Source organism: Suricata suricatta, chromosome 16 (genome assembly GCF_006229205.1).
Source record: "Suricata suricatta isolate VVHF042 chromosome 16, meerkat_22Aug2017_6uvM2_HiC, whole genome shotgun sequence".
Taxonomy (NCBI): domain Eukaryota; kingdom Metazoa; phylum Chordata; class Mammalia; order Carnivora; family Herpestidae; genus Suricata; species Suricata suricatta.
In genome coordinates this window covers 40480179-40503031 of record NC_043715.1, presented here as the reverse complement: position 1 = coordinate 40503031, position 22853 = coordinate 40480179, and the positions used below count along the sequence as shown (strand labels likewise).

Genomic DNA, 22853 nt, shown 5'->3' with positions numbered 1-22853 from the left:
GGAACTTTAGAAAATTTTTTCATTCCTATCTATTTTCACCAGGTGGCAGCAGAGGACACTGGTAGGGCTCTAGGGTGGCACTGAATGCACTCAAGCACTCAGTCCATAGTTTTTGTCCGACTTTGGGGTTGGCCTGGGGTTACCCCTCTCCACACACAGAGAAATTTCTTTAACCTTTTATTGGTGATTCCAATCCTGTTATTATTGTAGTCCTGCTTGCTCCTGCTGGCCACCACACAGCCATGTGTCTGCCTTTGCCCTTTGCTCCCTTGGGTGCTCTCAAACATACCTCCATGTAGATAAAAGTTTGAATGGAGTTGGAGTCAACTTGGCAGCACCACCTAGTTTATCACAAGTACGGGGTCTTCGAGTTCATTCTCTTGTCATCACGCCCCCCCTCAATCCATTCACCCAGCCAGATTCCTATAGCTCTAGCACAGCTGGGTTTCTGACCAGGTCCCTTTCATGGGCAATGATCAGTTTCTCTCCTCGGGATGGATCTGGTTTTGCTCCAGCCCGCAACTGGCCCACTGGGGTTTGTCCCCTGTCATATGCCTCAAAGTTTTCTACATCAGAGAAGGTGTATAAGTACTCTTCCACTCAGACATTCAGTACCTTGTTGGCATTTCCTTTCCAATTCCTTTATCTCATAGTCCATTGGTTGAACTAAATTGAGGATCTGAAGGTCTACCCTACTGCTGCCATTACCCTGCAATGCCCATGGGTAGGTCTTCTTAGATTCAGCCTAACATTCAGACTTCTAAGACTACTGGAGGCTACACATGACACTATTCAGAAAATACAGGACAGGAACCTCACATGCCATCAAGGCAGTGTCAGGATCTTTGAAACAGTTCACTCATCAGATTGCTCAGGTGCAAGACAAGATCTACATTGGGCAGGTGCACAAGTTGTCCTGATTTCATGCCCCCTAGCAAATGATATCTCTGGAAACTACTGGAAAGGCATGGCTGTCAGGGTCCCCACAAGGGATTTGCAGGTTAGAAAAGGGACTCAAGGCTACAGTGACTCCAGGTCCAGATAAAAGTTACAAACAAAGCAATGTTGCCAAGTAACATAGTTGACACATACCATCTTTATCTGTTTCCAGGAAAACTTAGAAAATTAACCAAAATTCAGACTATCATACAATGGAGAAAAGGTTTAATAATTTATACCTAGAAGTTTGAAAAGCCCAATGAAGAAAAACTATAGTACTTTGTTCAATAAAAATGAATGAAGAAGCTCATCAAAGTGGCCAGATCTATCTATCTATCTATCTATCTATCTATCTATCTATCTATCTATCTATCCATTATTTGAGAAAGAAGAGGTGGAGGGGCAGAAGGAGGGAGAGAATCCCAAGCAGGCTCCACTAAGCATAGGTAGCCCAATGTGGAGCTCGATCCCATGACCCCAGGACCATGATCTGAACTGAAATCAAGAGTCAGATACTCAACTGACTAGACACCCAGGCACCTCCGGATACATATTTTTTAAAAGTCTTTTAATGTACTAGCAATGATTACAGAATGTAATAGGATAAATATTTATTTTATAATAGCAACATAAATCATAGTTAATATATAGAATGTACATAATAAGAGTATGCCAAAAATATTCAAACACGACATGAAGAATACCTTAAAACTTGACTGAAATTCCTGAATAAAAAACCCATGCTAATTGGATGGAGCCAATATTTAAGTGCTCTCCAAATAAACTAAAAATATGGCATATTTCCCATAAAAATTCTAACAGAATTTTTCTGAGGAATTTGAAAAATGGGTCCTAAAGTTCACCTGGGAACATACATGTGCAGGAAATTTTTGAAAGAAAAACAGTTGGACTGGTTTTGTAGACATGAAACCTAGAAAGTTATAGTGTCAAGAGCTCACCGTGGCTCAGAATTAGGCATACATATCGGTAGAACTGAATTATGTTCAGAAACAGATACTTTATTTAGTTGTTTTTTATGTTAATGTAACGTATGTACACAAAACACGTACATCTTATATGTAGAACACCGTATATTTTTACATGTGTGTATCTCTGCTTAGCCACCACACAAAGATACAGATCATTTCTGATACCCCAATAAGTTTGCCTGTACTTGTCCCAGTTGTTATCAATCCCCACCCACAAGAGAAATAACCATGGGTCAGGGGGGCCTGGGTGGCTCAGTCGGTGAAGCGTCCGACTATGGCTCAGGTCATGATCTTGTGGTTCATGAATTTGAGCCCCGCTTCGAGCCCTGTGCTGACAGCCTGGAGCCTACTTTGGATTCTGTGTCTCCCTTTTTCTCTGCCCCTCCCCTGCTCATGCTCTGTCTCTTTCTCTATCCCTCAAAAATAAATAAACATTAAAAAAATTACCATGGGTCAGTTTTGCCTCTTTATGAACTTCATATAAATAGAATCATACAGACGTACTATTTTGTGGCTGACTAGTTTTGATTGGCATTATATTTGTGATATTCATCCATATGCTTGATGCAGCAGTGGTTAGTTCTATTTCATTATTGTAGTATTCCACAGCATACGACAGTATTTTGTTATATGAGCATAACAAAATATGGTCACCCATTCTATTGTTGATGGAATTGAGTTTGTTTCTAGTTTTAGTCATTACAAATAAAGCTTCCATGAACATTCCTCTACATGCCTTTCTCTGGACCTAAGTATTCATTCGTATTGGGCATATACCCAGAAATGAAACTACTAGGTCATTTAGCTTTAATGATGCTGCCAGTTTTCCAGACTGATTGCAGTATGGTGGGAGGTGGAGAGTGTTGGTTTATAGTGGTAAATCAATTGTGGTTTTAATTTGCATTTCCTTGTTGACCTAATGGTGTTATATGCCTTTTCATCTGCTTAGTGGCCATTTGGATCTTCTCTTTTGTGAAGGTGAGTGCAAGTCTCCTGTCTCCCTTTCCCTAGACCTAATCCAGATATTTTCTTTTTGTTTTTTTAATTTTTTAATGTTTTATTTATTTTTGATACAGAGAAAGACAGAGCATGAGAGGAGGGGGGGCAGAGAGAGAGGGAGACACAGAACCAGAAGCAGGCTCCAGGCTCTGAGCTGTCAGCACAGAGCCCGACATGGGGCTCGAACCCTCGAACGTGAGATCTGACCTGAGCCGAAGTCGGAGGCTTAACCGACTGAGCCACCCAGGCGCCCCTCCAGATATTTTCTTATTAATTTATAGGAGCGCTTTGTCAGAGATATGTTTTGCAAACATCTCCTGGTGGCCTGTCCCTTACCTTGTCACTCTTTTAATGGTGTCTTTTGATGAGTAGAAATTTTATTAACTTAATTAATGTAGAAGTTAAACTTATTTAATTTATAAATTTAATTGAATTAATGTATTAGTCTTCTATGGTTACAGCTAATTGTGTCCCATGAAGGAAATCTTTGCCTGCCATTACCCATTAACATGGCCTCTTATGTTTTAACACTATTATTATCTTATCTTTCATATGCTTCTCAAATTAATTTTTATGTATGGTATGAGGTGGAGGTCAAGATTCATGTTTTCTTTTTTTATACATTTTTTAAAATTATTTTTTAAAAATGTTTTATTTATTTTTAATACAGAGAGAGACAGAGCATGAGAGGGGGAGGGGCAGAGAGAGAAGGAGACACAGAACCGGAAGCAGGCTCCAGGCTCTGAGCTAGCTGTCAGCACAGAGCCTGACGCGGGGCTCGAACCCACGAACGTGAGATCTGACCTGAGCCGAAGCCGGAGACTTAACCGACTGAGCCACCCAGGCGCCCCTTTATACATTTTTTAAATGTTTATTGATTTTTTGAGAGAGAGAGAGAGAGAGAGAGCACATGCACGCAAATGGGGGAGGGAGGGCAGAGGAGCCTAAGTGGGCTCTGTGCCGACAGCAGATGGCCTGATGTGGGGCTCGAACTCACAAACCTCGAGATCATGACCTGGGTCAAAGTGGGATGCTTAACTGATTGAGCCACCTAGGCGCCCTTCATGTTTTCTTATATAAATATTCAACTGATCTAGCCATATGTGTATTGAAAAGACTATCCATTCCCCATTAAATGATACTGGAGGATCTAGATCTAGATAGTGCAGTAAAGTAAGAAAAGGAAGTAAAAGTCATCCAGATTAGGAAGGAAGAACAAAATGCTCATTATTCATCGATGAAATGACTATATAGAAAATCTTTTCGTATGTTCAAAAAACTATTTAAACTAATAAGTAGTAAGGTTTCAGGATATAAGATTAGCATATAAAAATCATTTGTATTTCTACATATTAGCAATAAACTATTAAAAATGTAAAAATAATACCATTTAAAATAGCACTAGAACTATGAAAACTTAGAGATAAATCTGATAAAAGATATGCAAGGCCTATACACTGAAAACTACAAACATTTCTAAGAGAAATTACAGAATACCTATGTAAATGGAGATGTATATCATATTCATAGATTGGAAGACTCAATATTTTTAAGGTCTGATGTAGATTGATCTGTAGATCCCAATCTATAGATTCCAATCAAAATCTCAGCAGGCTTTGTTTTCTTTTTGTTTTTGTTTTGTTTGGATGAAATTGACAAACTGATTCTAAAATTCATTTGGAAATGCAAAGCAGATAGCCAAGACCACTTTGAGAAGAAAAGAACAAAGTTGGAAGATTTAAAATTATCTGATTTCAAGACTTACTATAAAGCTACAGTAATTAAGACTATGGGGTCAATGTTCATGATAGATAAATCAATGAACAGAATAGATTCCATAAATAAACCCACATTTGTATAATCAACTGATTATACAACTTGCAAAGGCAATTCTGTGAAGAAAGGAAAATCTTTTCAACAAATGGCTGAAAAAAATTGAGTATCTATAGCTAAAAATTAACTTTACCTCATGTCTTGCAATAGATACATAAATAAATGTAGCATAGACCATGATCATAAGTTTTGAATTTATAACTATGAAACTTGCACAGAAAAAAATAGACAAAATCTTTAGGACCTTGGGTTAGGCAAAGATTTCTTAGATATGTCACCAAAACCACAAATAAAAATGGGTCAGTTAAACTTTGTCACAATTAAGAATGTCTGCTTTTGAAACATGCTTTTAAGTGACTGAACGGACCAGCCACAGATTGGAAGAATATATTTACAAATCACATATCTGAAAAGACATATCCAAATTATGTAAAGAACTTGAAACACTGATTAGTAAGAGGAGAAACCCAATTTTTTAAAAGTAGGCAAAAGATTTGAATTGACACTTCACTAAAAGAATACATGGATGACATAAGCTTATGAAAGGATGTTCAACGTCATGTCCTTAGACAAATGCAAATTAAACCTACATGAGATGCTACTGCACATCTTTTAGAATGTCCAACACGTTTTGGTGAGGCTACGGAGAATCTAGAACTCTCACTCACTATTGGTGGGAATGTAAAGTTGAACAACCACTTTGAAAAACAATTTGGCAGTTTTCTTAAAAAGTTAAATATATACCTAACATAATGACAGCCATTTCACTCGTAGATATTGATCCAAACAAAGGCATATGCGCATACAAAGACTTGCACAAATATGTCGATCGCTTTGTTATAGCTGGAAACTGGAAACAATCTAAAAGTCCAACAACGTGTGAATGGATAAACAAATGGTGCTACATCCGTATAATGGACTACTACTCAGTAATAAAAAGGAACGAACTTTTGATACACTCAGCAACATGGATGAATCTAGAAATAATTAAGCTGGATTTCTAACCCCCTCCAGAGCACAAAATATATGATTACATTTATATACAAGTCCATAAAATGCAAACTAATCTATAGTGACCCAAAGCAGATCTATGGTTATGTAAGAAGTATTTACAGTAGACGGCCTGGGAGGAAGGATTTCAAATGGGCCGAAGGAAATTGTGGGGGGTGAGGGCTATGTTCGCTCTTGATTGGGGGCTGGGAACTGAGAAGGCCGGACGCTCAGATGGCCGGCACAGGAGCTGAGGACGGAGCAGCGCTACAAGCCAGCTCGCCTGCGCACCAACCACCAGGCCATCGCTGCCTCCCAGCCTGCCCCGCGTTCCCAGGCGCAGGCGCAGTGAGGCGGGCGGGGGAGGGTCCCGGGGGAGGGCCCCGCCCCGAGGTCCTGTGGGTGTGATCTGTTCCTCAACCCCGCCCCGGCCGCGGCCCCGCCCCTCGCCCGGCCTCCGGGCGCGGGATGCGGCGGGAGGCGGCGCTGCGGTCCGCTGAGCGGCTTTCCGGTGGCAGGTGAGTGAGGTGCGGCGTCGGCGCCCGGCATTAAGTGCGCCGGCCGGTCCGTGGAAGGGAAGGCGGGAAGTTGTGGGGACCGAGTGGGATGATCTTCCCCCGTCTCCTCCGCTCACTTAGGACGGAGCCCTGGCGGGGGTGAGACAGCTGCGCAGGAACGCGCCTGCGTCCGCGCGGGCTGCAGGGGCGCTGCTGCAAAAGGGCTGCCGCACCTGAGGGGCTGGCTTCTTCCTGGGAGGGGAGTTGTCGGTGTAATAGGGCTCTTCCTTCCCGAGCTTTATGTAAAAATAAAAACCAAGTCGTCAGCCCCATCTAGGGATGAGGGTTCTTAGGGGCAGCTCCGTGACGTGGCCAAAATAAAGGTATGTTTCACAAGTTTGTCGTGATGCAAAACGAAATAAAATTTTATACAAATAGTGTTCTACTGTTTCATTTGTGAAGACCTTCTTAAAATGTAATAGGTACGTGCCAGTATAGTATGCGAGTGTGTGAGGAAACCGAGGCACGGAGAGGCAACTTTGCCTCCCGAAGATTTCACCCCTGTTACTTGGCAGAGTCAAGATCAGAATCTCATTCTTCTGGCTTTCGAGCTTGACTCTTCTTGACTCTGGTATTTGTCTCCTGGCCCCCTTGCTGTCAGACTGGGGGCGGGTAGGCATTTACTTCAATTGCCTTTTTTTCTCTTTGAAGAATAGAATGGCTAGATCCTGGGTGCCGGTCTGCCTCGCTGATACCGGGCAGAAGTTCCCCAGGGAGGGGCGCCTGCGCCGCGCCGTCTGTTAAGCCTCCGACTCTGGGTTTTGGCGTCAGCGATCTCACGGTTCCTGCTCTGCACTGTCAGTGAGGTTCTCTCTCTCTGCCTCTCCCCCACTTGCTCTTCCTGTCTCTCTCTAAATAAATAAACCTAAAAAAGATTAAAATGACACTTAAAAAGTAAGTTGCCCAGGGTGATCTGATGTGTTCTCTTCATACCGGAACTTGAATGACATCGGTTAGGAAATTGTCATTTTACTCACAATCAAGTTATGAAAAATATTTATGACTCAAAACACTCCTTGTTTCATTTTTGTCTCAAAGCGGGCGAGAGAACACCTGCAGTTCTTTGAGAATTTCTGTCCATTCTTTAGAGACTGGGTGTCTCCCCCCTTAAAGCCATCCCCACTCCCGGCCCCTCAGGCTTCTCCAGCCGCACGGTAGCTGCGAGTCAGCCGAACAGACTCACACGTACTTGGCAGGCTGCGAATTTTTGTTTTCCTACTGTAGCAATTGTTAAACACACAGGAACAAGAATACAAACTCAGCAGATGACAATCCGAAGATTTCCCTTAGAAATAGCAGTGCAGCTTTTCTAACATTTTACGTGGACTTCAGAGGTTGTGGTTATGTTTAATTTCTGCCGTACATGTTTTGCATCAATAGATGTTCATTTTACAGGTGACTTTAATCGTTCCTTCCTGTCCGGTCATTTTGTGGTTTTATCGTTGGCGTCACGTGTCCTTGTTGGGCTCCAGCCCAGAACCAGATCGTCTCATGATACTTGCCTACCGCTGTTCTGCGGTCTTACTGGGGAGTCTTAGACCCGGCCTGCGTCGGGTCCTCTGCTCCTCACCTCCCGGACCCCTAGCCCCAGTGGCAGCTGTCTTTTTCAGCTTCTTTGTAAGAGAAAGAGCCTCGAGACGCAAGTTTGGTTTGGGACTGTCATGTTGCAGGAAGCAAGACGTTTCTTATCCCATAGGCACTGAATTCCGGCTGCCAGGGCTGGTGCCTGTCCCTGGTCCAGCAGGCCTGGGGCTGCCCTTTGGCCACCACGGTGTGTATCTGTACCTCGTCCACTGGGATGATTCTCTTATTCTTGAGCCTAACCGGCTTACTGTTTTTCTCTTTTTATACTTTATCACTCACTGTAGGCTCTCAGAGGAGAGGAACTCAGTTTTGTTCATCACTGTGTCTTTAGCATTCAGAACGGAACCTGACCCATGGTGTGTGTCCTATAAATATTCACGGAATAAACAGATGAACGAAGTGCTTTGTTTTGAAGAAGGGTGAGCTAACGCGTAAACTTAGGGATCGTCCAGAAGTGGACTTTGACATGTTCCCCTGGATATCCTTCTGAAGAGCAAAAGATGGCAGTGGTCCAATACTAATCTCTGGCTGCCTTCATCTCTCATTTAAAACCATCTGCAAACTTTCCACTCCTATCTTTGTTTCCTATCTAATAGATTTACTTTATAATTTCATACATACATGAAAAAAGTAATCAGATCATTTTCATTAGCAGTATGAAATAGTGGAGAATTTTATTTAAAGCTTCTAATATTGTTTGTTGTACTAGTTACCGATTTCTGGGTAACAAATTACCCCACGACTCAGTGAGTTAAAACAACAGTAATTTTCTCATAGTCTTGTGGGACAGGAATTCAGACAGAACACAGCAGGGACGAATTATTTAGACTCCACAGCACTGGAGACCTCAGCTGGGGGCTGGCTGGGCCTGTGTCTTCTCACGAGGTCTCAGCACCTCCCTACACGTGTCTCCACATGTGTCCTCTTGATCAAACACTCTAGAGTCCCATCTTACAGGTGCTCCCCTGGCTTTTGCTGGCACGTGCTCCTTCCCTTTGGGGTACAGCCCCTTTCCTTCCTTATCAGGCCCTCTGGTTTATATTGTGGCTCGATCCTAACTTTAAGACTCAATCACCATTTGGAGATTAAACTCCTGGTGGTTAGGGAGCACAGGTCCTGAGGGTCCACATCCCTGCAGAGACGGGAATGGGTGGGTGAGCGTTGCCTAGTGTGTGATCTCCACAAGGAGGGAGGAGAGGCTGGCTCTCAGTGGGAAGCGGGGGCTCCTGTCGGCTCAGAGGGCTCAGGGCAATCTGGATATTCAAGATTTTCAGAGACCTCGATCCAGATCATTCATTCCGTTTCTTCCCACTGCTCCCTGACCGTAGAGCAGCAGGCCTGCCTTCTTCGGGAGTTTCTCTTTCCGTGGAGTTTGGCTACTGTTACCATTACGTCTTGGGCCTGGTCCCCAGCTCCTCTGCTTTCTCACAGAGCAGATGAGAGCCTGTTTGTTTTTTCCCAGGGAGGCGCCGGCGGCTTTGAGATACTACCTACAAATTCTTCGATACTCTTCCCTTCAGGAGGTGAGGCCAAACTGAGTAGCCGGCTTGTCAGTTTTTCTTTTAAGTAAAAATGACATTCTATCAAGAGTGCAGCTGGGTCCGCTGAGAGCTCAAAGGGTCACACAGGTGCTTGTCCTCAGGACCGCCATTGTCCGGAAGTGCTTCGTGCGTAGCTCATCTGTCATCTCGTTGTGTACTGTGTTAAAATGGTGTTCTAGAGATTTTACTCTTACTTATTTTATTTTCTAATTAAAATTTTTTAATGTTTATTTTTGAGAGAGAGATAGAATGCAAGCGGGGGAGGAAGAGAGAGAGAGGGAGACACAGAAGCTGAAATAGGCCCTAGGTGCTGAGCTGTCAGCCTGACATGGGCCTCGAACTTGTGAACCGCAAGATCATGACCTGAGCTTGTTGTACCCAGATTTTAATATCGCCCCCAAAACCCAGAGACCGCCAGGGAGGCCGAATCACGCATGCAGAAGCAAAGGGCTTTATTACGAATTGAGGCCCAGCCAGCCTAAACTCGGGCTCACAGACTTCAACCACACACTGGATCCACGTGGAGCCAGCCCCGAACATGGGGGGGTGGGGCCTTTTATGAGTTTGGGAAGGGGGAGTTACAGGAAATTGTGACACAGGTACAGGGGTCCAATCATTATAGCATCACATCGTTGACAGTAACTTTAACCAATTACAGAGTGGACCCGGGACCCTCAGGTAGGGCGTGACTAGTCTTAGCCTCCATCTTTAGGCCCGCCCCCAGAAATGTTAAGGGTGTTAGCTGGCCTTCCCTGATTGGGTGTCACAAGGGTTGTCTGAGAGGCTGACACTTAGGCCTCCAAGGTCAGAGTCAGTTTGATTCAGACCGGTCCTTACAAGCTGAAGTCACCCAGGTGCCCCTTTATTTTTATTTAAAAAAAAAAGTTTATTTTTGAGATGGAGAGGGAGAAAGCATGTGAGCACGTACGTAGGCATACACAGGGGAAGGGCAGGGAGAAAATCCCAAGCAGGCTCCCTGCTGTCAGCCCGGAGCCCAACGTGGGGCTCACAAACCACGAGATTATGACCTGAGCCTAAATCAAGAGTCAGATGCTTAGGGCACCTGGGTGGCTCAGTCCATTAGGCCTCTGACTTCGGCTCGGGTCATGATCTCGCGGTTTGTGAGTTCCGAGCCCCATGTGACCCTGTGCTGACAGCTCAGAGCGTGGAGCCTGCTTTAGATTCTGTGTCTCCCTGTCTCTCTGCCCTTCCCTTGCCTGCTGTCTGTCTCTCTGTCTCTCTTTCAAAAAATGAATAAACATTTTTTAAAAAGTCAAATACTTAAGTAACTGAGTGACCCAGGGACCCTTATATTAAACTGTTAAGAAGATGTATATTCAAGGGCAAGATTTAGGAACATTAATAATATTTACTGCTTCATCTAGAACATTCGTGATGAATAAAACTGCCCCCCCCCCCCCCCCCCCCCCCCCCCCGCTATTGTGAGGGCAGGGCTATGAAGAATACAACGACTCTGACAGTTTGGTGCCACAGCCTTGATTTGTGCTAAGACATCAGCTCCCCTCTGGTCACAGCTGCTCTCCTGCACCTGGGGGGGGTCGGTGGCAGGTAACGGCTACCCTGACTTCTCATGGGCTAGATAAAGTTTTGCCTGCTTTTGAACTTCATATACATGAAACCACAGAATATGTACTTTTTTGTGCCCAGCCTCTTTTGCTCAACATTATACTTGTGAGATTCATATGCATGTGTTGTTGCATTTTGTCTATTCTTATTGCTATTTATATTTTCTTTGTATAAATCTTTGTCCCTTCTGTGACAGTAATTCTACTTGGGGTGAGCAAAGCATAATGTATAGAGAAGGTGAATTACTCTGTTGTACACTTGAAACTAATGCAACGTTGTATTAACTCTACTCAAATAAAAAAGTTAAAAAATACATGCATGTTTCTGTTAGTATTTCCCCAGAAGTAGAATGGCTAGGTTGTAAGATATGGGTATATTCAGCTTCAGCAACTGCTGGTTGGTTTTCTGTGATGTTCTTTTTTTTTTTAAACAATAAAATCAGATTGGAGAAACAACTTTGATTGACGCATAACAAAACAGGGGCTGTGAAAATGTGTACTAAGTTGGGGAGGCATTTGGTGCTACACTGTTCAGAGCCTGAAAGCCATGTAAAGGGTAGGTGGGTTGGGTAGTGCAATGACAAGGGGGCTGGGTTTGAATCCTGGGTTTACCGCTTGTACTCTACGTCACCTTAACCTTCTTCAATCTTAGTTTCCTCATCTGTGAAATGGGGATAGTACTCATCTACGAGGGTTGTTTTGAAGAGTGAATGATTAACGTATGAAAACTTTTTTTTAATGTTTTTTATTATTTTTGAGAGTGTAAGTAGGGGAGGGGCGGGAGGGGCAGAGGATCTGAAGAGGCTCTCTGCTGACAGCAGCGAGCTCAGTGTGGGGCTCTAACTCGTGAACTGTGAGATCATGATCTGAGCCCAAGTCCTACGCTCAACTGACTGAGCCACCCAGGTGCCCCTATGAAAACTTCTTGGAAGAGGGCCTGGTACCTAAGGCACCCTGAAATATTAGTTTCTTTCCTTTCAGAGGGTTTTATTTGGAGGTGTTAGGAGATTGATAATATTTGAGCAGGAAGACGTATCATTAAGTGTATATCCTTAAGAAGGTATAGTTAGGTCTGAGACAACTGTTAGAGGCACAATTTTGTAGTTTTGTTTTATGGTTTCATTTTTTTCTTTCTATAATTTATTTATCTTTTATAATGTACATTAATCTTGTAATTTTTCTGCTGATGGGTATATTTTATGCCAAGTACAGAAAGGAGGGGAATGACTTTAGGCTTCTTTTTCTTTTTTTATAATTTTTTTAACATTTATTTATTTTTGGGAGACGGAGAGAGACCGAGCATGAGCGGGGCAGAAGCAGAGAGAGACGGAGACACAGAATCCGAAGTAGGTTCCAGGCTCTGAGCTGTCAGCACAGAGCCTGACGCAGGGCTCGAACTCACGGATCACAAGATCATGACCTGCGCTGCAGTAGGACGCTTAACGTCCTGAGCCACCCAGGCGCCCCTAGGCTTCTTTTTCAAGGTGCTGTTTTGCAGAACAAACTGACTCACCCCCATATTTACAGTGCTTTGACGAGTAGAAACAACTCACTGCCCTCACATGACAACAGAATCTGTCACAGAAGATGAAGCCGGACAAGGTAAAGAGTGGAGATCAATTGGTCTTTGTCTCAGCTGCAAAGACATGACCATTGCTGTCACAGCCAAAAAAGGCAAAAAGTAAAGGGATCTGAAACCTCAAAGTAGCACCTTACAGCGTGCAAGAGAGGGTAAGGAACAGCATTGAGATCTTTATGTTATACTCACAGGTATCATACAAAATAAACAAACGGACTTGACTGGAACAAAATGAGGTGACCTGGTGATGCAGGTGTTTTGTCCGGAGGGGAGGGAGGGCGAGCAGAGTAGAGGACGTCTCCTGCTTGCCCAGTGGCTATGGGCTGAGTAAAGACTTATCTTCTTTAGCCTCATTGAGACACAGAGCTTGAAGATGTCGACGGGCAGTTTGGTTATCTGTGGTCTCTTCTAACTAAACAAGGTACGTGCAGCAGTGAACATCCTGGCGATATCCATCCAGGAATTGTGGTTGGGGGCTACCTCTGTTCTTGAAGCTTATGTAAAAAATTGGAAAGCTCCCTAGAGGGAGGCTGAGTGGATTAGTGGCACTAATTAGTTTCCCCTCATCCTTCAGTCTCCTACCCCGCCACAATCATCCACCTAAAATACTACACTGATCATGGGAAAGCCCTCCATTACACCTTGACGTGGCTCTCATTGCCTGTACAATAAATTTCAGACTTCCCATCCTGGCATCAATGGTCCTCAGTGAGCTGACTCCACCCTGCTGTGAGCCTTCTTTCTGATTACTCATGAAACTACACTGTCTTCTTTAGCAAAACGAGTTTATTTGCGCTTTCATGACTTTTTTCAGTTTTTGTGCTTTCATGAATCTGACTCATTCTTCCAGGGCTAATTCACATTCGTTTTCTGCTTCCCTGAAGTTTTTTCTTTCCAGTCCAACTTCAAGTGTTTTCCTTTCTGTGAATTTCTATAGCAAATAATTTGTTCATATTTAACAACTAATCTTGTGGCACCATGGGATAGTTTATGTTAGGCAGTTATATTTTTCTGTTTACTTCCTTATTGTTTTTATTTTTTAACTCCAACAATTTGTGAACTCCTTTCCCTGCTATGAAGTTACATTTAAAAAAAATCAAAGGGCACCTGGGTGACTCAGTTAAGCTACCAACTCTTGATTTTGGCTTGGGTCATGATCCCACGGTTATGAAATGGAGTCATGCATTGGGCTCTGCACTGAGCTTGGAGCTCTCTCTCCCTCTCTCTCTGCCCTCCCCCCTCAAAATAGATAAAGAAAAATTTTTTAAACAATTAAGTTGCTTTTTAAGTGAGCAAAATGATTTTACATGAAACAAATGATTTGCAAGGACTAAGCCTTTAATAAGGGAATGTATGTATGTTTTGATATAACAGTATAAATGAAGATAAATAAAACTATATACCATAAAACATCGAGGATATCTTACAAAACAAGGTTTTCACAAGAAAAAATAGAACTGGAATGTCCTGGGGCCGGACAGGCTGTGGTGATGCACAGGACTGAGGATGCCACATCTTCTGGAACTCCAGTCTTTTTTTTTTTTTTATAGTTTATTGTCAGGTTGGTTTCCATAAAACACCCAGTGCTCTTCCCCACAAGTGCCCTCCTCCATGTCTATCAACTCCCTTCCCGCTTCCCCCTCCCCATTCAGCCCTCAATTTGTTTTCAGTATTCAAGAGTTCTCATAATCATGAGATTATCATGCTTCCCACCTTCCCCGCAAATATTTTTCCCCTTTCCCCTCCCCCATGGTCCTCTGTTAAGTTTCTCCTGTTAGACTTATGAGTGAAAACATATGGTATCTTCTCTGCCTGACTTATTTCACTTAGCATGACACCCTTGGGTTTGGAAGTCCAATCTTATTGGAAATTAGTGACATTGTTACTTGATCCACCAGGAGTCTCAACGGTGTATTGCTTTTTCATGCCTCATATGACTGTAAGTCCTAGACATGCTATAAATTTTAAGACATTTGCATAAGTCTTATACCCAAGACGTCATTAATTTTTTCATTTCATTTTTATTGCATGCCTGCTACGTTCCAGATGCTGAGGCAGGTGTTGGTGACAAGACAAAGTCCCTACCCTTGTTGAACATATGTTCTAGAAGATACGTTCAAAATGAATGCATGTCTATTTTGTTAGGTATTGAGGGAGGAAGAAGGAGACAGTATGTAAAATAATTTTGGAGGGAAAATTGATGGGGTCGTAACTGGGTGGGGTGGAGGAGGGGTGGTGGTCATGAACTTACTTTAGGGATAGGGGAGTCAACTACTTTGGTCAATTAAATGGGAGGCGAAGAGCCCATGGAATTTAGAGCCAGGAAGACCTGGACTCTAGCCAGCTCCACACTGCGTCTTCACATAAGACCCTCTGTATCTCTGAACTTAAGTCCCTCACTTGTGAAATGAGGATATTGGTGATTGCCTTGTAGTGTTGTGCAAATTAAGTGAGAGGCTGCCTATGAAAAGAAATGTTTTACATATACTTCCACATGCCTGTTTTAATATAACAGTATAAATATATATTTTTCATATTATGTATTTACATTTTATGTTATTCGTATACATTATATATTCATATGTATGTTCATATATATTGCATATGAATATATATTTCATATATATGTGAAAAATATGATGTTACTCTATTCCTCAAATGGGTGCTTGGATCTCGTGCAGTGATGATGACTTTGGTGGGACCTTGAAGCAGAGGCCTGGGCCGTACGAGCGTCTGGACCACTTGGATCATTTGCTTCTCTCATATCTAAACAAGTATTACTGTTAAGAGCACAGGAGCTCATACTTAGTTTAGGGGCACTCAGTAGGGAAAAGGAAAGTGTGAACTAATATTAACACTGTTTGAAATTTATAAACTAAATTGTATCAACTCCTAGAATCACTTTTGATTCCTGATTATTGTTGAAGTTTGAAAGCTGACAGCAGTGTGATTCCATTTGTGGCAGGCAGGTGCTGCCATCTAGTTTTATATGTCTGTTGTCTTTGCTGACAATTGGGATGATGTTTCTGGAGAAACTTTCTGAAACACGAAACGGGTTAATATATAGGGCAAAGTTAATTTTTTAATTGTAGCTTGTTACAGGTGATCTACCATTATTTAAAAAAAATTCATTTGTTTATTCTGAGAGAGAGAGAGTGTGAGCAGTGGAGGGAGAGAGAGAGAGAGAGAGGGAGAGAGAGAAAGAGAATCCCAAGCAGGCTCCATGCTGTCAGTGCAGAGCCTGAGGTGTAGCTCGAACGCATAAACCATGAGATTATGACCTGAGCCAAAACCAATAGTCGGACGCTTAACTGAGCCAGCCAGGTGCCCCAACTATGTGACATATGTAATATCTTTGGTTTAACTTTTGACTCAGCTATTCTAGAACACGGGAAGGTCTGTTTTAGGACAGGAAGGTACAGTAGTGGACTGCGTATAGTTGTCTGCAAGGCGCACTGCTTTGGCTATAGTGGTTTGCAGACAACGCCAAGCACTCAATTTTTAAATATTTAGAGACGATCTTTAGTTGTGGCTGAGGGTGGCAATGCAGCTATTGGAGTGGGGTAAGTTTTGATCAGAGGTGAGCTTGGGAATGGCATTCCAGGGTCCCAGAGGGGCCAGCAAACTCTGCTGGTGGTTTCTACCCCTGCCTCCCATTGTAGGACTTTCTGTTCCGTACTGTTTTCCATTAGTTCCTGGGTGACACCAGTCTCCCTCCCGTAGGTTCTGCATTCCTGCCATTTCTTTTGCTGGGAACATTCTTGCTTCTTCTCTCATTTATTTACCGGTTATTTTTTTTTGGAAATTGAAAATGCACAGCAAGGTCAAAGAAGAAAGCAACAATCATTAACACTCCTACCACTTAGAGGACTAGGCCCTGCCAACATCTTTGCTTATTTGCTTTAAATATCACTTTTAAAGAAAAAAATCACTGTCCGTTTATGTGATCTTGTGATTTATAAGACATATCTATTTTGAAAAAAGGAATATGTATTTTGTCATTTAGATAGTCAAATATGTATTACTCATGTATTTGGTTTTTGTCTGTGGTTCCCGGCTCACAGCCCCATAAGCCCTTGGCGTTTCCTAAGTGGTAAGAGCTTAAGGGGAAGCGCCTGAGGGTGCGGGCTGGTTGCCGGAGGCGCCGGCTGTGTGACTGAAGGGGCGGAGCTCTCAGTCTCACCCCCCCCCCCCGGGGAAGGGGGAGGGGCTGAAGGTCGGATCCTTTGCCGGTGACCAATGATTTCATCAGCCATGAAGCCTCTGTAAAAATCCAGCAGGATGGGAGCTTCTGGGCGCCTCAGTCAGTGAGGCATCTGACCCTTGGTTTTGGCTCAGGTCATGAACTCTTGGTTTTGTGAGTTCAAGCCCCATGTTGGGCTCCGAGCAGACAGGGTGAAGCCTGCTTGGAATTCTCTGTCTCCTCTCTCTCTGCCTCTCCCCTAGTGGCGCTCTCTTTCAAAATAAATAAATATGCTAAAAAAAAAAAAACCTCTCAGAAGGATGAGGATTCAGGGAGCTTTAATGTTGATGAACACGTGGAAATTTGGGGGAGAGCCTTGAGCGGGCACAGAAGCTGTGTGCCCCGTCCCCGTGCCTTGCTCTACCCATCTCCTCCGTCTGGCTGTTCCTGAGGTCTAATCTTTTATAGTAAACTGGTAACCTAGCACGCAAACTGTTTCCTTGAGTGTTGTGGATTGCAGTAACGTATCACTCCACCCAAGGCAGAGGTCACTGGAGCCTCTGAGCTATAACCTGTCGGCCAGAAGTCCAGGTGATAGACTCGGCTTGCCACTCGCGTCTGAGATTGGGGGTGGGCTCAGTTCTCCAAGAGCTTACCCTGTGGAATCGGTGCCATCCTCAGGTAGAAAGTATCAGAATTGAGTTGAGTTGTGGGATGTCCTGCTGGTGTTTCAAAAATTGGTGCTGTAAAGGAATCCCCTTCCCACTACTGTGGAAATTAGTTCCCAGAGCCTTTTAATTTGATAACAATATTTGTTTATTCTACAGAGTTCACATAATACAGAAAATGGCAATGATAAAATTAAAAAAATACACAGCCCCCAAAGCCCATCAGCCAGAAATAACCACCATTAAATAAGTATTAAATAAACATTATTTAACATTAAGCTTCTTTTTTAATTAAAAATATTTTAATGTTTATTTATTTTTGAGAGAGAGAGAATGAGAGAGCGGGAGTGAGGGATGTGCAGAGAGAGAGAGAGAGAGAGAGAGAGAGAGAGAATCTGAAGCAGGTTCCAGGCTCTGAACTGTCAGCACAGAACCCAATGCGGGGCTCGAACCCACGAACTGTGAGATCATGACCTGAGCCAAAGTCAGACACCCAACCGAGTGAGCCACCCAGGTGCCCCAACATTAAGCTTCTTATATCAAATTTCTTGTTATGTGGTCCTTTCAATATGCAGATTTTCCCTCCCAAATTCAGGGAAGTTATCTTGTGTGTGTGTGTGTGTGTGTGTGTGTATTTAAATGTTTTATTTATTTTTGAGGAAGAGAGAGCACGAGCAAGGGAGGTGCAGAGAGAGAGGGGGACAGAGGATTCAAAGCGAGCTCTGCACTGACAGTAGACAGCCTGATGCAGGGCTCGAACTCACAAACTGCGAGATCACGGCATTAGCCAAAGTCGGACATTCAACCAACTGAGTCACCCAAGCGTCCCTCTTGTGTTTTATCTTTGAAAACTTATTTTCCCGTTTGCTGGGTTCTCACAGCAGGGGCACCAATCATCCTATCCCCTCACCTCCATAGCCATCTGTTTCTCTCTAATTGCTTTAATTTCTTTTACTTTTGAGTCTTTGTTCACTGTCATTCCTATAAGCTCCCTTTCCCCCATCTGTCATGAATCTGATAATTGGTTGTGGTTGTTTGTTGCCATTTCTGTCGTATTGACCTGTTCTGTAATGTTTTGTTCCTCGGTTTTAGTAAGCCTGCAGTCTTTCTTTCCATACCATTCTGTTGTTTTTCATCTTGTCCTTGAGCGTTATTGAATTCTTGTTCTTTCTGACTTGCTGTCATGAAAAGCAGTGTGGGAAAGTGTTCCTCTGTTCCTTGAGTTAATTTTCTTCAGGGTGAGTTTTGTAGGCTAAGATCCTTGGGATGTGTTTGCATATTGCATGTTGTTCCCTTTCAACCTACTCCTGCCTGGGTGACTGCACATGTCTGGCCTGTCCCTCTGCTCCTGAGGTCACTCAGTAAGGTGACTGCTTGACAGTCTTCCTCCAGCATCTGGGCAGTTTGTTTGCCGCCGGAGCCGCAGAGTGAAAGCTGGATGTTTCCTGTGATGCCCATTTGTTGGCGTCCCTTGAAGGAGTGGTGGATGAAGGTGGTGCGGGGTTTGAGGGAGTGGTTTGCTCAGGGGAAGGCTTGACCTGCAATGTAATAGAGATGTTATTACTCCCCAAAATGACCTGTAGGGTTAATTCAATTCCTATTAAAATCCCAGCAAAGATTTCTTTATAGATGTAGATAAGTTTATTCTAAAATTTGCATGGAAAGCCACAGGCTCTAGAATAGCTAAAATGGTTTTTTAAACTATTTTTAAGTGTTTATTTTTGAGAGAGAGAGAGAGCAAGAGAGTGAGCAGGGGAGGCGGAGAGAGAGTGGGGGACAAAGGATACAAAGTGGGCTCTGTGCTGAGAGCAGCAAGCCTGATGTGGGGCTTGACCTAACGAACTGAGAGATGACCGGAACCCAGGTCAGATGCTCAACTGACTGAGCAATGCAGGTGCCCTTAAAATGATTTTTAAAAAGAAGAATAATGAAGGAAACACTCTAACCCCATCTTAAGACTTACTCCACAGCTACAATAATCAAGACAATGTGGAATTGGAGGAGGGTGGACACATAGGTCAATGGGACAGAATAGATAACCCAGAAATAGACCCAAGCAAATATATGCAATTTAGTTTTGACAAAACTGCAAAAGCAATTCAATAGAGGAAGCATAGTGTTTCAACAAACAGTGTTGGAGCAATTGGACATCCATAGGCAAAAAAAGAATCTTGACCTGTAACTCAAAATGGAAAATGCAAAACTATAAAGCTTTTAGGAAAAAGTCATGGGAGAAAATCCTTACGGTCTAGAATGAGGCAAGGCTCCCTGGTGGTCTCGTGGCTAGGATTCGGTCTAGAATGAGGCAGAAACTTTCTTAGACTTGATACCAGGAGCACAATCGATGGCAGGAAAAATTGATAAATTGTACTTCATCAAAATTAAAAACCTTTGCTCTACTAAAGCCCGTGTGAAGGGAGATGAAAAATGCTACAGACTGGGGAAAAATACCCAGCCAAGTACTGCATATAATAATAACCCTCAAAACTGAACATTAAAAGAAAAAGAAGAAGCTCTCAGGGCGCCTGGCTGGCTCAGTCAGTGGAGCGTGTGACTCTTGACCTTGGGGTCATGAGTTTGAGCCCCATGTTGGGTGTAGAGTTTACTTAAAAATAGAATCTTAAAAAAGCTCTATTACTTTTTACAACTGCATGTAGACCTATAATTATCTTAAAATGAGAAGTTTATTTGAAAAAAAGAAAACCCTCACATCTCCAGAGCATCATTTGTTCCCGTCCTCAGACTAACCCTCTTACTGAACCCTGAAATTTTCCTTCAGTGCTTTTGTCATGGTTTTGTACTTATTTGAGGGGTTATCAGTTTACTGTCTGTTTCTGGCACCAGGCTGTGAGCTCTGTACCACTATCTCCAGTGCTGAAATGATGATGATATGTATTTATTAAATGAATAGGAGTTCATGCCTTGCAAAATTATGGAAGGGCTTTGTATCTGGAAAACACTTTATTTTGAATTTTAATTATTTTAAAGTGATCTCTGTGCCCAGTGTGGAGCTTGAACTCACAACCCCGAGATTAAGAGTCACACGGTCTACCGATGAAGCCAGCCAAAAGCCCTGGAAAATACTTTAAATCCAGGCCTCCCCCCACCTTTTTGTTTGACAAAATGAACACCCAACCTTTTTCCAAGACACTCTTCCTACTTTGAGGCTCCTGGCCTGAGCCCCGCGCTGTCAGCGGCCTCTGTACAACATCTGCTCTGTCTCCACACTCTCCCAGTTGGACAGCTGCCGAGAAAATCCGCCCTCTTGGCCTCCTCAGGGCTGAGTTTACCCAGTAATTGGTCTCATTATTCTATGTTGGAATTTTAGAAAGACAGCATGATGCTGTCATTATTCAATGAATAACAACATCTAAATTGATCCAAGGCTCCATGAAAATGACATTTGTAGGCTTATTTATAACAACCTATTCAAACATTTTGACTTATTACTAAAACAATTCAAGTGATTTCGACTTCCCAAATGACAAGGTATCTTCAGAAAATATAGGAGGGGAATCTCTGTGTCAGGCAAGACCTTGTAACAAAGTGACGAACTTGACAGTTTCAGAATTTTGGAATTCCAAGCAGGGTTTGCCTGAGAAAGAGGCAGTTTCGGAGGTCACAGGCTAGAGGCATTCTTGTTTGCTGTTCTTGGACCAGTCTGGTTGGAAGTCTGCAGGATTTTCTTATGTGGTCTGACTTGTCACGGCATTTTCAAAGTGTATGTATATATATTCTCAAGGCAACAGAGAAATCCCCCTTTGTGACTGCAGAAATATATACTCAATGAAGAAGAGTTAGAAAAGAGTCAAAAACTGGGGCACCTGGGTGGCTAAATCGGTGGAGTGACTGATGCTTGATTTTGGCTCAGGTCATGATGGTGTGTTCGTAAGATCAAGCCCTGGGTCAGGGGCCTGCTTGGGATTCTCTTCTCCCTCTCTCTCTGGTCCTCCCCCGCGCGCATGAGCTTGCACATGCGCTCTCGCAAAATAAGCTTTAAAAAAAAGGAAAAAACAAATTTCTTCAAATATTGCCATCAAGAGATTATTGTTCTTTTTAAGTTTTAATTTTGAACTAATTTTAGTCTTGGAGAAACATTGCAAATATAGTATGTGTCCTCCCATACTGAATTCCCAAGGAATTCAGTCCTGCCGGCAGTCTGAGTGAGCTCGCAAGAGGACCCTGGGTCCCAGAACCATGACCTCCGTGGATGCCTGAATGTTAGCCTGGTGAGACCCTGAGCAGAGAATCTAGCCATGCTGCCCCAGACTTCTGACCTTGTGGATCAGTGAGATAATAAATGGGTAGTGTTGTAAGCTGCTAATTTTTTGGCCATTTGTTATCAAGCAATAGAAAAGGAATAGAAGAGAACAAAGAGTCCCTGTCTATCCTTTACCCAGTTTCCCCTAATGTTAACATTTTACACACAATGATCAAAACCCAGCACATTGACATGGATACAATACTACTGATTAAACTACAGACTTGACCTGAATTTCACCAATGTTTCCACTAATGTCCTTTTTCTGTTCCAGGACTCCATCTAGAATTAAAGACTGTATTTAATCATCATGTCTCCTTAATCTTGTCCAATCTGTGACCTTGGCCCTTTTGAAGAGTACTGCCTAATTATTTTGTAGAATGTAACTTGATTTGAACTTGTTAGGTGTTCATACACGATCATAATGATGTTATGTACCATTGGCAAGAATACCATAGAAGTGTGCTTTTCTTAGCACATTATATCCAACGGCTTGTGATCTTGAGGTATCTTTTTACTGGCTTTATTCACCTTGATCACTTGGTTATTGTGGTGTCTGCTGGGTTTCTCCATCATAAAGTTACTATCTTTCCCTTTGTATTAATCAGTATCTTTGAGACCATGCAAATCTTATTTGTCTTTAAACTTCTGTTCTCTAGTTTTAGCATTAGATTTTATCATCTGTAACAAGGGGGATGTAAGGACTCATAATGGTTTAACCAATATTCTTCTAATTCCTTCCCATGTTTGGTAAATATATGTTTGTATATATAATATATATAAATATAAATACATGTATAAAGCAAGTAAGGTTTATTTGTTACATATAATACTAGTGCTATTTTGTAACCAGCTATTTACTTAACAAACATAAGAGGTGCCTGGGTGGCTCAGTTGGTTAAGCAGCCAATTTTGGCTCAGGTCGTGATCTCGTGGTTCATGAGTTTGAGCCCCATGTTGGGCTCTGTGCTGACAGCTTGGAGCCTGGAGCCTGTTTCAGATTCTGTGTCTCCCTTTCTTTCTGCCCCTCCCCTACTCATGCTCTGTCTCTCTGTCTCTCAAAAATAAATAAATGTTAAAAAAAATCATAAACATTTTTCCTTGTCAATAAATATTTTTTAGAACATGGGTTCTAAAAATAGTT

The 22853-nt window shown here is 42.8% G+C and overlaps 1 protein-coding gene across 1 annotated transcript in view; it reads left to right on the top strand.

The window, feature by feature from the left end:
- The first annotated feature begins 6211 nt into the window (after positions 1-6211).
- Positions 6212-22853, top strand: part of LOC115280323 — a 214548-nt gene continuing 197906 nt past the window's right edge. Inside the window, exon 1 of the mRNA XM_029925145.1 lies at positions 6212-6268. The gene's annotated coding sequence lies outside the window, so the exon portion shown is untranslated. The remainder of the gene's footprint in view (positions 6269-22853) is intronic.